This window comes from Bolinopsis microptera, chromosome 1, assembly GCF_026151205.1.
Source record: "Bolinopsis microptera isolate Bmic1 chromosome 1, MBARI_Bmic_1.0, whole genome shotgun sequence".
NCBI lineage: Eukaryota > Metazoa > Ctenophora > Tentaculata > Lobata > Bolinopsidae > Bolinopsis > Bolinopsis microptera.
The window spans coordinates 9,815,511-9,830,095 of record NC_087072.1 but is presented as its reverse complement, the minus strand read 5'-3'; the positions used below and the strand labels follow the sequence as shown (position 1 = coordinate 9,830,095).

Sequence of the window (14,585 nt, the reverse complement as noted above, 5' to 3'; positions counted from 1 at the left end):
ACGGTTATAAAGCGAACGAGAAGGGTAATATACATGTGCAGTTGTCACAGAATTCGATTCCCCGGAAAGAACTTTACTATAAAACTCAATTTCGACCCAAATATGATGTGTTAGAACAGGCCTACTTTTTGAAAATTGCGATTCGCGTACGTTAGTCGTGTATTAATCATGCTGAGAGAATCCTGGGATTATAGGAATGCAAGCACATGTCCTTCATTACTCTACTGTTATGTCTGCTTTCAGTTCAATATCTTAATTTCCATGCTACTGGCATCTGGCCGTTATATATCCTTGAACAACATTTAATATCAGCCACTTCAAGTACAGCGAGCAGTGCTTTAATAATATGCACCATTTTAGCTCGTATTTGTAGAGTTGCTCTGTATTGTAGACAAATCATAACAATGCCCACCATTACCTGTGTCCTCTTTAAAGCTTTTAGCATCGTATCTCCAGTTCGATTGACGTATCTCACATAATTACCCCGAAATGTTTCACTGTTGATCCAGTACAGGAATAGATTGAAGAGCTGAGAACAGCCTTATGCTCTTAGTATTACCCTCTCAGTTCCTGCCCATCTGTTTGTGTCTTTGTTTAACGATCTTACAATCTTAACTTAGAGTTAGATTACCGAATGATACGAATATTTAAATTTTATACCACTATAGGTCAATAAACTGTAATAGTTTGGTCAGTTCCGGACAATATGAGCCAATCACCGGCCGCGGCATTTCAAAGTAGAGGGCTAGTGAACAATTTTGTAAGCCTCTTAAAGGTCTATAGAACCAAAATACGTCAGAATTCTTGTTCACAATCATACCATTTTGTGTGATATTCTTATATATACATAGTTTTATTCCTATCGGCTGACGGCTTCTGAACATTGAAATTAATATTGAATGGGATAAAAATGATCAGAATGGCCATAAGTCAAAAATGCTTAATTTAGAAGCTGAGTCATTGGCTACAAACTGATTTTGGCTGAGCGCAGATCGATTTTGCTAATTTTTGAAAGAAGCATGCCATATTAGGGGCCATCTACTTAGGACGTCCGGCAAATAGGGAGGGAAGGAGGGGGTGGTTTTGGGATTTCGGACAAATCCGGACAGGGGGAGGGGGTGGTTTCTGAAAATCTGGACGTCCGGAAATTTTGGCAGAATTAACGAAAAAGTCCCATTTATTTCAACTCTTTGACACTAATTACTTTGTAAGTTTAGATTCCCGTATTTTGAACGAGAAGTCGATTCCCAGAGAAGCTCATGAGAGCCGAGACACAACTCGCATATTCTTCTACTGCGTTAAAACTTATTCGATTGGATGGCTACTTAAGTACTTAAATGTAACTGTGCTAAACTTGTTCGACATTAAATGTATTATTGTCTATTTTAAGTAACTACACATTTTATTAATAATGAATTTCAGTTGTATTGGTTCTATTTGTACTCTTAAAAGTAGCTGGAAATCCGGACGTCCGGGGGAGGGTGGTTTTGAAAATTCGGACACACCCGCCCACCCGGGCAGGGAGAGTGAGGGGGGGGGGTGGTCTGAAAAGTAGATGGCCCCTTATATTAGACACTTCTATATTCTGGATGTGTCTAATAGTTAACTAATAAGAATAAAACCACAACATTTTACTTGTTTAAAATCTTTCAAAATGTCTCCTTTTATTCTGATGAACTTCCGTTTGTCATACAGCTTTCTTCTTTAATCGTGTGCCACAGTGAACTCACTAATTGGTCGTGGAGGATAAATTTAGTCAAAACAGTGACGTTTGTGTCGAGGAAAGCTAAAGCTGATATTTGAAAATTTCCTAACCGGTAGGACATTTTCATGATTTTCCTTTTATCAGACTTTTAAAAAAAAGTCAGTACGATGTTCAGCTGAAGCCTATACAACTTGGACTATATAATTATATACTCGGAAAATCGCCCTTTTGGCCACACCATTTTGTGTGATATTCTTATAATTATATAAGATTTGGGGTGGCCAAACGGGCGATTTGGGGTGGCCAAACGGGCGATTTTTTTAGTCTGGATTTTTGGGCTCCAATTTTCCCCCCCAGTTTTATAGACCTTTGAGAGTCCCCAACAAAATTTCACCCCTCTACTATGAAATGCAGGTGATTGTCTTTAACTGACCAGACTATATAATAAGGTTCATGGTTTTATACTTTATGCATGAACAATGAACATCGACCCTAATTACCGACACAAATCTCACATTAATTCAGGATTCAGGTGACAGGTATATAGTTGCATGTTGGACAATTACACTAACAGATAACGAAGGAAATGATTATTCTGTAACCCGAATACCCAAACAGATAGGCTGACATGTCTGTGAAATAGTAGCTTGTGTTGCATATGAGCCGATGTCGACTGGTTGGGGCTGCACAATGACATCTGTATCGGTATCGCCTGCTTACCAATACCAATAGTTGTATTTGTATAATAATAATATTGCTATTGTGATGGTTCAGTATTGTTACGTGGAATATTGTTACGTGGAGTATTGTTACGTGGAATATTGCTTTGGGTGGAGCTGCACAGTGCACATGGCTTATACTATCCCCCTACATGTTATGGTAATTTTCTCATACTATTACTACTTTAGTATAACTATAAATATTTGACTATTTATATATTACTGTTACTGGGCCGTTCAATTAGTGCCTACAAATTCACAATTCAATATAATGGGGAATTCGGAGCTGGTATTCGGCTGCGTCTGCGTTAACTACGCCCTAATATTTGAATGGGTTAAATAATTTAACTGATATCTAACTAAATAGCTCCATGAAGGACACATGTTTAACGTTTAATAGTTAAGCTGATTGCTATGTAATATGCAAGCTATCTGATCAGAATTACGTGAATTGTTTCATTGCAAGGACAATAATTTAATGCCTTTTACTACTAAAAGTAGATACCGAATTCCATAATTTGGCTCGATAATTTTAGTTCTCACTTCTCATTCGTTGGAGTGTTCTTCAAAAGATCACTGTAACGGACCAATAGAAGAGCAATAGGAGTTTGTACTTTGCTCAGTTGAGACGATAGTGCTTGTAAAACGGCTTGTGAGAAGTTTATATGCTTAGTCCACAGTTCTAATATTCCCCGGCTTTTTTGGTATCGAACAACGGTAAATCAAGGCGAGGTTTGCTCCCATCATATCCAATCTGGCTTAATGATAACATCACATCGCCGGTTAGAATTTTCCGACTATTGTAGCCTAGCCATATTCAAAATGCAATAAAATCAGGGCGATCGGTCCTATTCTTAAGATGTAAGTTGTGCAATTTATCACGATGATAATAAAAAGGAGTTGTGACTGTGAACCGTAAAGCTTTCTGCACACCTACTAGATTCACGTCTAAAAGCTGTCATGATTTGATGAAACGATCACGTAATCTAGACCACTACCATTACCACAAGTGCGATTTACAGTTTTACTTAATTAACAGGTTTGTGTATGACCATGGTTAAATTCTCACATTCCACGTAATTCCAGAGCAAAATCATGTTCATTTCTAGCTTGACTTACAAGGTTTCTCGTATACCTGTAAGTTTGATATAAGTTGGGCACGATGGGCCAGCAGTATTTTGCAATTCATTTTTACTTCTTCAGTAGATTTGCAACTCGACTGCCCAAATATGATACATATTTTGCAATTTCATGACCCCATGACCATGCAGAAAGTGAAAATCAAATTATAGAGGACAAATATTTAAATATGAGCTGCTATTCTTGAGTGAAACTATTCATTTAAGTTGCATATTACTTTTTGCCTTCAATTTCATTCTTAGAGGTTACATTTAAAACAGTATGAGCACTGAGCAGAATGAAACGTTTTGTTTTTTTGCATGATCATTTCCTCAGAATTTAAATTCTATTTCATTAAAATTGGAGTCGCGGAGACCTTAGTGACAGATGGATCATTTTTATTATCATTCCAAACGCTTTTGCTGTTAGCATTCCATGATATTGATAGAAATTCCTGGTCTATTTAATTTTAATATAACTAAGTAAGACTGTAAATCTCACTTGTGGTACTGGAAATTTCAGATTATGTGATCGTTTCATCAAATCATGACAGCTTTTAGGGCGTGAATCTGGTAGGTGCAGACAGCTTTATGGCTTGCAATCATAACTCCTTTATTATATGAATTGACGTCCATTAGTGAGACGTCAGATCAAGAAATCAAGTACCTTTTTAAGATGTAAACCTTTTGCCACGACAGTGTCATTACCTGTCCGCGTTCGCTGTCAAACGTCAGAGGCCCACAAAAACTTTTAGCTCAATGCCACGCTTAATTCTGGCAAGGAAAATACTGCTAATTCGCGTTTTGCGTCACAGCCTCTAGTCCTGAGTTAGCTAGCAGTATCTCACACGACTCCAAACAGATTTTGAGTCTTATACCCGCGTTATACAGTTAACAGTAACAAGTTACAAATGTATTGAGCTAGTCAAATTTCCGCTCCACTGTAGGACATTGGTGGTGGTGTCATGCCACACAGCACTGCTCATTCTGAACATTAGAACATAACAATTAGTACGTGTATATCTCTCAGTTGAATGGGTGTTGTTGTTAAATGACTGCATGACTCAAACTGTAGTTGAGGTGAGGTTGTTACTTATTAGCTGTAATTTCAGGGGTGTCACTCTCACTGTAACCCGTCATCAGCCAGCGTGTCAGACTTTTAGTTGGAATTGTCCGTTACATTGTAAGTTACAACGTAAAACGTGAGCTGGTTTGTTCTATTACTATTAGAACGTGAGTCAATAGTTGTTCCGTTCAACTGGACAGTTTTGTAGTTGTAAAGCTCATTATAAGAGATAGTTTGAGAAAACTGCTAGTGTAAAGAGGCATGCTGTATATATTAGTTCTGGAGTTTAGCCAAGGTTGAAATTCGCAAGTCTCCATGGTATAACTACAACATTTTGCTAGCTTTAAAGTGCAAATCTCGCTCACTTAACGATCTGTCGATAAAGATAAAGATGTTAAACTTCCTCTGATTCTTGCCAACTGTTGATCTGTTCCTTGCTCTGGGTAGAAGTATCACCGACTCGAACTTGTCGACAACAGCTTTACTCGGTAATTGCTTTAAGAGTATGGCAAATTCTTGTGTTTGTTCACTCTCGCTAACTACAATTCTCTGCATATTTTAGAACCTCCGGACGGCCTGTAAAATATCTCACACAAATATCTTGACCCACATTCTCTTTCATTTTGGTAAAGGCTGCTCTTCCAGACTGCAGTACAGATAAAAATAGTTGTAGACAGTGATAGTTACAATAGTTATGTTTGTTGTTGAACACGTATCGAGCTGTGGATACCTTACAAGTTCCTCGTTAACCTTCTGCTGAGTGCAGTGCAGCAGCGCATGTGTGCGTTACACTTACATGTGCGTTACAGTTACATGTGCGTTACAGTTACATGTGCGTTACAGTTACATGTGCGTTACAGTTACATGTGCGTTACAGTTACATGTGCGTTACAGTTACATGTGCGTTACAGTTACATGTGTGCGTTACAGTTACATGTGTGCGTTACAGTTACATGTGCGTTACAGTTACATATGTGCGTTACAGTTACATGTGTGCGTTACAGTTACATGTGCGTTACACTTACAGTTACAGTCCGGCTAATATAAACTATTGAAATATGCTGCCAAATTCTCATAATTGATGAGTTTAATTATCTTTGGTTCGGTGTTAATTTTCAGCTCTGTATATATATATATAATATACTCAATCAATTTGCACTCATATGTTATGTTTCAGCACAGAGTAATTAATTTTTACACATCAAAGTGTTTGTCTTCTAGGATCAGGATTTTTTTTTTTGGGGTCGGTCATCGTACCATGTAAATTGTAAACACAGTTTTAATAGTCGCGGCCCTCTCAGTGTATTGTAACAACCGTAAAACATCAAAACAAATTGGAGTTCAATATTAATTAATATATTAATTAATATAATTAGTATATTAATTAAGAAGCTTGTAAACTTGTGGTATGTTTCCCGGTTACGTATTTGTGACGTGTTTTGCTGTCAGTCCTTATTATTGCCAGTAACCCGGCTTATTGCACTTTAATTTGCTCTCATACGAACAGAGTACACAGATGCTTTCTTCGTTTATTATCACATCTCCTACTTTTAGACGAAAGTTGTTTACTCCTTCAATCGGATTCTTGTTTGGTGTTTGATGCAGTTATCAAATCACCAAAGGGGTTTTCACCAATTACTTTATTTAGCGGCTAAATAAAGTAATTGGTGAAAACCCCCTTTGGCGATTTTACTGCATCAAACACTCAAACAATATTAGCCCGTTATTTTTCGTATTAATTGACAAGAAGAGCAAATAATTTGCTGAATTTTGCCAGTCTTCGTCAGGTCTAAAATCTGGAAGTTTCGGAATATTTGACGGTTAGCGATGACGCACCCCAGTTTTGTTCAAATAGTTGACGTTTAGTATTTCATAAACAACCACTTAGTCGTACAATTCATAAATCCTGCACATTATCGATTTAACATTAGGCACTCGATTCTCAGAATTACGACATATGTCAATAATCTTGAATAGAGCGCACTTTGGCACTGAGATCACATCGGCTGTGATCCGTAACCATTCGATTTCTAGCTTGTGAATGGTCTGTTGATGACACTAATATACTTGCATGTTAAAACATGATGCAATGAGTAATGACTGTGGTTTGATCAGTGCATTGCAAGAAAGCTGTTCGGGAAATAGGTTCTTTTATATGTCCACATGTCCGTGTCAATAGTGTAATTCTTAACTTGCATCTTTCGTGTTGCCACGTCGGTTAGTGAGATATTGATTAATAAGTATCATTCGTTGGTAGCATATTGTATTTCTACAAAAGAATGATTTCGTACTTCATCTGCTTACTTTCTCGCATAGTACGTACGCATGCGCAAGTCATTGATATGTATTCATGTTAACCAAAAGGTCCTACATGATATCCCAATGGGTAAAGGTGCTCGTTAATATTCTTATTTCTATAGTCTGCGGAATCTGGCACTATTAGTATTACTAGTTTATATCATGAATTATAATCGGAAGTCTACATAAAGCTTTGGTTCTGATCTCCTCGTGGATCTGATAACCTTTGATATTTTTATAGCAGAGAGAAGAACAGTTTATAATCCTCCTTTTTGCGACAAAGCTGCAAGCACTACAACTGCTGCAATTATCAAAAATTAGCAGCAATCTCAGCCATGGTCCATCAGTTAAGTAATCCATTCTCAGAGCTCACTCTTGCACCTTAGTGACAATATGAATTTCATTCGCAATTCTCGGCCTTAGAAAATGTTACTCTGGCTCTCTTGAACAGTATAACACATTTAGATCCTTTCATAAGAGAACTCATTTCCAACAAGAGCTACACTCCTGCAAACCAGTAATTCTAGACATTAGTGTTTCTCCACTATGGGATGGGAAAACAAATACATGCCTTCGTCTAGTTTCGATAGAGTCAGACATGAAAGATATCGCATTAGGTATTCATATGTGTATTCACTATTTATAAAGGTGCATATGTGTCTTCATCGGTAGATTGAGAAGTTAATACAATTAATAATTATGGACGATTGAGCATTACCAACTCTCATCTATAATACTAGCCACTACATCAAACACCTCCCTGCTACCAGAGCATAAGATGTTCATTTAAATATATGTATGATACATGTAATAGGTACAGCTAAGTGAATCCTCCAATAATATATCTTATTTTTAGCCGATTTTCAAACAACCTCTCAATCCACCTATCAATAAACATATAGTACATTACCCTCGAATGAAAAAACATAGCCATTATAAATCCCGCACCTATTCATTCAGACTCCAAATGAACCAATTACTGAATTACGCACAAGGAAATTAAAAGACCGATCATGTGAGCGAAATTCATGCTTGTGATTGGTCCCTTTTCGAGCTCCTTCATAATGTTGAATAATTCATCAATTTATGCTTACTATTCTTGTGAGAACTTTAAAATTAAGTGTCAAATCTAACATAGGATTATTTTAGGTATGCACTATGCATTCCATCTTTGACTCCTGGAGGGCCATGTGGTTTTAATAATATTTTTAAAAAACTATTGGCCAACATGACTATCCACAGGCTGTTAAACCTACCATAATTGTTCAACATAGTGGAATACATGCAATCATATTGAGTTTATCTTGGGACTGTTCGCCCTTTATCCAGTTTCAACTTTTCCAGTCCATGATCAGCTCTTGTTTGGCCGAATCTTTCAAATGACCAAAAACAAACAATTATCTTATATCACAAAAAGGAACTAAAGTATACCTGCAAGAAATAATGTATGAGTGTAATTAATTTTAATTGCTAAACACTACTATGCTACAAGAGTCAATAGGATGTGCGGAGAACTTTGGTATGTTGAGGCCGGTGGCTCTGCATGGCACAACTGAATTACGCTAATATAACGTTTTACATAGCATCACCATTATGATGCTTCTAACGTTTAATGTACTTAGCTTCTATTGGAATTGGTGGAACCGTGAGCGCCAAAAGGTTTCAATGGTGATTACCTGAATGAGAATTGTTTCACGATTTGTCCCCGAGATTTAATATAACGGCCTTTCCGTCGTATAACTTTACTGGTCCTTACTCAAATCTAGCGTGAAGACAAGTATTAAATAGTAGGATATACAACAGAAGCTCTTCTGATCTTATATACGTTACCAGTAGAAGGTGTGGGTGACGAAACACGAATATCGACGAGTTCAATTGGCGTATGGGCTAAAAGCAGACAAGTTCATCTCACCCTTCCAGAATCTAGTGGTTAATGTTATTGAGAGGGTTTGTCATGTCGCGGCACTGTCAACATCACGCATTGTCATAATGACCTTCGCCTTTTTTATTTCGTCTGTTTGAGATTTTTGTCAACCAATTCATATCGATCTGTCAGGTGAGGTTATTCGTAAGACTAAGACATGGAGTCTGATGAGAAATTATACCGCGTTTTGTTTCTAGAATAGCTTTTATCCGCAGCGACATTTTTGGTCGGCGACAACGAGTCCCCGAAAATGTCCCTACGGTGACGGTGTGAGGCGGTTTGTGATTGTTTTTAGGGACTGCCATGTGTTGAAGGGAAATTTTTCAGTCCTACTTTTTGTCTTTATTCGTATAAGTTGTGCTGAACTTAGGAGTTGGCCAGTGCCAGTCATTTTTATAAGTGAGTGGCTGGCAAGTCGGAAGTAGAAGATTACTTTCCATCATCATCAAATATCGGTCTTATATTATTTTCATTAGCTTTCACCAAAAGATAGCTCAATCGCAAACTTACTAACTGATTGTTATAATTATGGTATCTTTACTATCCTTTTAATAAATAATTTACAATCGTAGTGAATATTAACAATATTATTTATCGCGTGTGATGATGTACGCCTCAATTTTATGATTGGTTTGATCTGTGGTTTCTCCAATCCCTCATTTCATATATGGGCCTAGAAAAAAGTCTTAAGTTCAGTCGCAGCTCCAAACCGTCGAGTATTTCAGAAGAATAAACATACTTATTAACTTTGCTCCACTATTGCGTTATGTTTCAATGTTATTGTCGTTCTCATTGATGAAGTTTCGATTGAAAAGATACTACTCATAACTATGGAAGTAATCCAGTTGTTGGTACTCTTAATGTGTTTGTTTTGTTTTGAAACCCCACGGTGGAGGTTGGCGTGTGCCGCAAGTTATTAATAAATGGTTATTACATAATGTATTATATGAGTCACACTAAAATATAATTATGGAAAATAAACTATATTAAATAAATGCCCTACTAAAAGTGACTATATAAAACGGTCTGCAAAACTGGTGAAGTCGCAATTTGTAAACATGTAATTACTGTTTGTAATAATTAGATAAAAAAGTTTTGCGGCGCAGATGTAAATTCGGCAATATAAGTGGCAGTGAAATTAAAAGGATAGTTGTTGATAAAAAGATCATAAGTCATTTGTCGCGAGTGATCTTTCTTTACGCGTTGTCGTCTCTACTTATAACGGTGCTGTAGTCTATTTGCGAGCGCCCTTCTCTTTGGAGATTTCTTAGCCCAGGTATACTAATAAAGTAAGAAATTTGGCCAATTTTCATCGTCTCCTGAGCTTTTTGCAGCTTGAGGAGTTTCGCGCTTAGCTGGAATTTTTAAAGATTTCAATTGAAAAGTGAACTTGGAATAGTTATATCTAACTTTGTTTTGTATGAGAGCATGGGTCCTTTGAAGAAAAGAAGTATTTCTTAATGTTGGGCCTTTGGTAAGTTGTGAAACCAAGAAAGGTTATGTTGTATGTGGAATTATAGGTGGGAATATCGTGAGGGAAAAAGTTCTTTGAGGATTTAGGGAGAAGGCTTGGCATGTTCCTTACTTTGTGGAGTAGGAATAAGAAGCGTTTTTACAATGACGCTATGGACTGTTAGGATATTATGCATCTAAACGCACGTTTTGTGTGCTCCGGGGGATTGCCGTCTCTTTATATTCTAGAATTTAATTATCCGAATAACGCAGAGTTGAAAAAAATTACGTGAGATAATTTTTTAAATACGCCGTATTTTGCGTATTTTTGTTATAAATTAATACGTCAGAAAACTACGTTTAAAATACGTTTTTCCTTTGAAATTTCATTCAAAGACTAAAGTTATGTCATTCGTTTGAATTTTTCAGGACACATTTCTATTTACTTCAACGCTTTAATGCTCTTGGGTTTCATAGCACGTGCCTGTACTCTTAAAGTCAATATGCGAGGTGAAAACGGACAGAGCTACGCGAGTTTTGATTAAAATTGTAAATTTATATAAAAGCAATAGTTGCTTATTACGTTTATTGGGCTATCAATGGTTACAATAACCACTTATTACGTATTTTTATATTTACGAAAATAAAATACGCTATTTAAGTATTTTTGATATTTTATTTAAAATTCGTAAAATACGTATTTTTCAAAATGCAAAACAGCTCTTATTCCTGCTTTTGCTTGGTGAACTGAGATTCATGTGACATTTTTGAGGCATATACCACACTAGAACAGAAATTTAGATGGGATTAGGATTAGGCTTTGGAAAATGTTTAGGCTGGCTTTGATAGGTAGAAGGTGCTTAGCTTATACATAATGAGGTAGCGACCCATCTTTATTCTAACTGCCGTAAGGTGTTTTTTCCAAGTGAGCTTTTCGTCCTGGATCACTCCTAAAATCTTGCTTCAGTCTGACGTTCGATTACCGTGTTGTCAATGGACAAATTAAAGCCGCTGAAAGTCGATTTCTTTTTCTAGTGAAAATCATGTAACCACGTCTTTTTTACTTTTATAGATAGCCATTAGACTCTACCCAATCTACAAGGGACGCTGAAATTAGCTGATTAGCTTTAATTGTATTTTCTTTCGGGTGGTTCCCACTAATTAATGTGTTTGCCGTCGTCGCATATAACGGGATGAACTTTGCAAAATCACTAATTCCAGCTAGGTCGTTTATATAAATTATCAAATAAGAGAGGTCCTAGATTGCTACCCTGAGAACGCCGTAAAATCATGGCATGCTGAGGGCAAGTTCGTTTAAGGTAAGTATTGAGATCGATTTAAAGGTAAGATCTTATACCATTCGTGCGCGACTCCCCTTATCCCATAATGGTCAAGCTTCTGAAGCAAGGTCTCATGATCAGAGTCAAAGGCTTTACTGTAATCGAGCAGGAGCAGTAGGGGATTTGTTTCTTATTTAGAGAGTGTAGTATAGTATTTTGGGCATTGAGCAGTGCATGTTCGCACGATCTTCCGGGCCGAAAATCGTATTGATTTTCGAAAAGAGAATCGTTCTTATCTAAAAAATTCTAAAACACGAGCAAGCTAAGTTTCTCATAAATTTTCGAGAATGATCCCAAAAGAGAGATCGGACTATAAATAGCTACTTCCAATTTTGAAACCACCTTTGTGGATAGTGAACGACTTTCGCAGTTTTTAGAGCATTTGGGGAAGGTACCACTGGAGAACGAACAGTTAATGACATTAGCGAGTGCCCGGGTAAAGTTTTCGCAGCTGTTTGCAATTTTCAATGGCTCAATGTTACAAATCGAGTGTGGACTTGTTCTCTTATAGCCTGATATTAACTTTTGGACTTCACTCGGGATGTAGGCTTATGAAAACATCGAGTTACTACACGAAGCATTAAGAAAAATGTTTGAAACACCTGGGTCAAAGGTTCGACGGTATTACAATTCAGGACGTGTTTCAAATTATTAAACACCTCTTTACACGGAAGTGAGGTATTTACTCAAATATGAAATAAACGCGTAATACTTCACTGCTTAGATTGCTCGGTTGCGCTATTTAACTTCTCGAGTAAACGTTTTCTTATATCTGTATCAGTTATTGAGGAAGTCGCAGGTTATCAGATACTATTAAACTTTAATTGGCAAGCTGTGACAGCTATTTTAAACGAAAAATGCTCATTAAACTTGATGCTCTTGATAAATTGGAGACTTAGGGGGTATGGTAAAGCAACCATGATTTAGTAGTGAGGTTCTAGCTATGGCTGACAAACTTTCAAGAAAAACCAGTCTTTAAGGTTGTACTTCAAATAACTTGTCAGAATTGTTACTCCATATCGTCTCAAAATTGTTATTTCGGATGCTTAATATAAATTTATGGCCGCATTTTATACGGTTTTCGAAGCAATATATAGCGATAAACTCGCAATGCCTAGATATTAAAAAAGATTAAGCTCAGATGATCAATTTAATCAATATCATAATGAGATAGCAATCGAATTTGTCAAAACGCTTTTCTACAATCCAAAGATCTTGATATGATGAAGCTTTACTTGCCAAATAATGACTAAAATTTTAGATAGAAATGGTTATTGCTTGTGTCACTAGGACGGCTTTTACTGTAATCCAACCCAGACATTACTGAGTGCCCTCCAAATTTTCAATGCATACACGTTTGTAAATTAGTCTATGATAACAAGGCAGTGCACATGAACAGCAAACCACTAACTAACATTGAGAAACCACTCTGGTCACTGCATTCTAGCGGGATCCAACTTTAATAAGCAAAAAGTGCTCCTTTGACTTTGATACTGTTATATTCGCAATATGAATAATATGTATGTCTGCTTTTCCAAGTATCACGCATTGCAAATTCTGCATTCATCGAAGGTATATCAAAATTTAGGGTAAAATTAAGCAAGTCAGCAGCAGTCAGCACACCTAGCAAGTTCTAGTATATAAATTATATAGATGCTGTTAAAAATGCTGCTAAAAAATTCAAGGCATTTGTATGTGAAAAGATAAAATTAGCGTAACGGTAAATACTAAAATTTACATGCCAGAATAATAACTGAGTGATGCTAGCACGTACAGGTGTCAATTCTGGAGCTGTTAGTTAAACTTATAAATCTGCAGTACAGTCAGCAAATTCTGAAAACCCTTGACACGTCTACTGCTAGTAGAGTACTGGACTCAATTGTCAGTTGTATTTGTATTTTGTGGGGAACTCTGCTTTCGTTGTCCGCTCAGTTGGCTCCTGGGGGGGGGGGGGGGGGGGTTTTACCGGGCGTGTATGAGAGCTAGTAACTATAGTGCAGCATGTCGCTTCTCCATTAGATAGCAAATTGTATAGAGTAGACGCGAGGCAAGCTACAACCTACCGCTACGAGGTTTACGTTGTTATGAGTTGCAGCTAGTACTGATATTGCAGTAAATAATATAGTCCTCCTAGCCTTAGTCCTTACATAACGAATAAATTGTACTACCAATGTGTACGCAAAACTCCGATATATGGCGCAGTGAAGCACATAATTTGATTGTATGTATATTCGCTCTCCAGGAGCGCTTAGTTGGTAATATTTAGTTGTAGACGTGCCAGAATTATATCTGTGTCTTTGAACCGGAAGTTGCTGCGAATACCTTCCTGGTCGGCTTTAAGTTTTCTGGTTTTTGCGACTGGATTTGTTGTTTGTCCGGCAATGGTAATTTCGTGGGAGACTAAGTTAAATAGTTTTTTGTTGCTAGTTGCTTATCGTCTTGGATCTTCGAGATAAGCTTCATGCTGTAACACTGTCATGCAGGTGGATTCCCATCTGCCTAATTTAAATAATCGTGCTTAACTTTTATTTTCAGTATCGAACTGCTGGTGCTGAAACCTGCTTGTAGATCTTGTAAGGCCAAGTGTGAGTTTTTAATACTGTAGTGTTTTGTAGGGAGCATTACGGCTCTCAACAGACACTTTGTCTGTCGAGAGCTGTGATGCTCTCACTAAACACTACAACGAACCTTGCTTGAATCGTCATATATGATCCACACTAACCAACATATTTATGTTTTTGTGTCGCTTAAAAATAAAATGAAGACACAATTGTTGAGGGTGTCACTGATATGGATGGATATAGTGACAAATAGTTTAAGTGCTTTTTGACGATAACATATTATATCAGTCGCGTATTTTATTGTTCAAAAGTCAACTCTTTCTTATAGTATAAATCGTTAAAAAGTTTTTGTCTGTTTCTGATAAGCTTTCTTTCTTATACTGAGCTTTGGATAAGCTCTAT

General features: G+C 37.0%; 1 protein-coding gene across 1 annotated transcript in view; it reads left to right on the top strand.

Moving 5' to 3' along the window:
• Positions 1–6,360: 6,360 nt before the first annotated feature.
• The window catches only part of LOC134825922 (uncharacterized), a 42,842-nt gene continuing 34,617 nt past the window's right edge, over positions 6,361–14,585 (top strand). The window contains exon 1 of the mRNA XM_063838122.1: positions 6,361–6,371. The gene's annotated coding sequence lies outside the window, so the exon portion shown is untranslated. The remainder of the gene's footprint in view (positions 6,372–14,585) is intronic.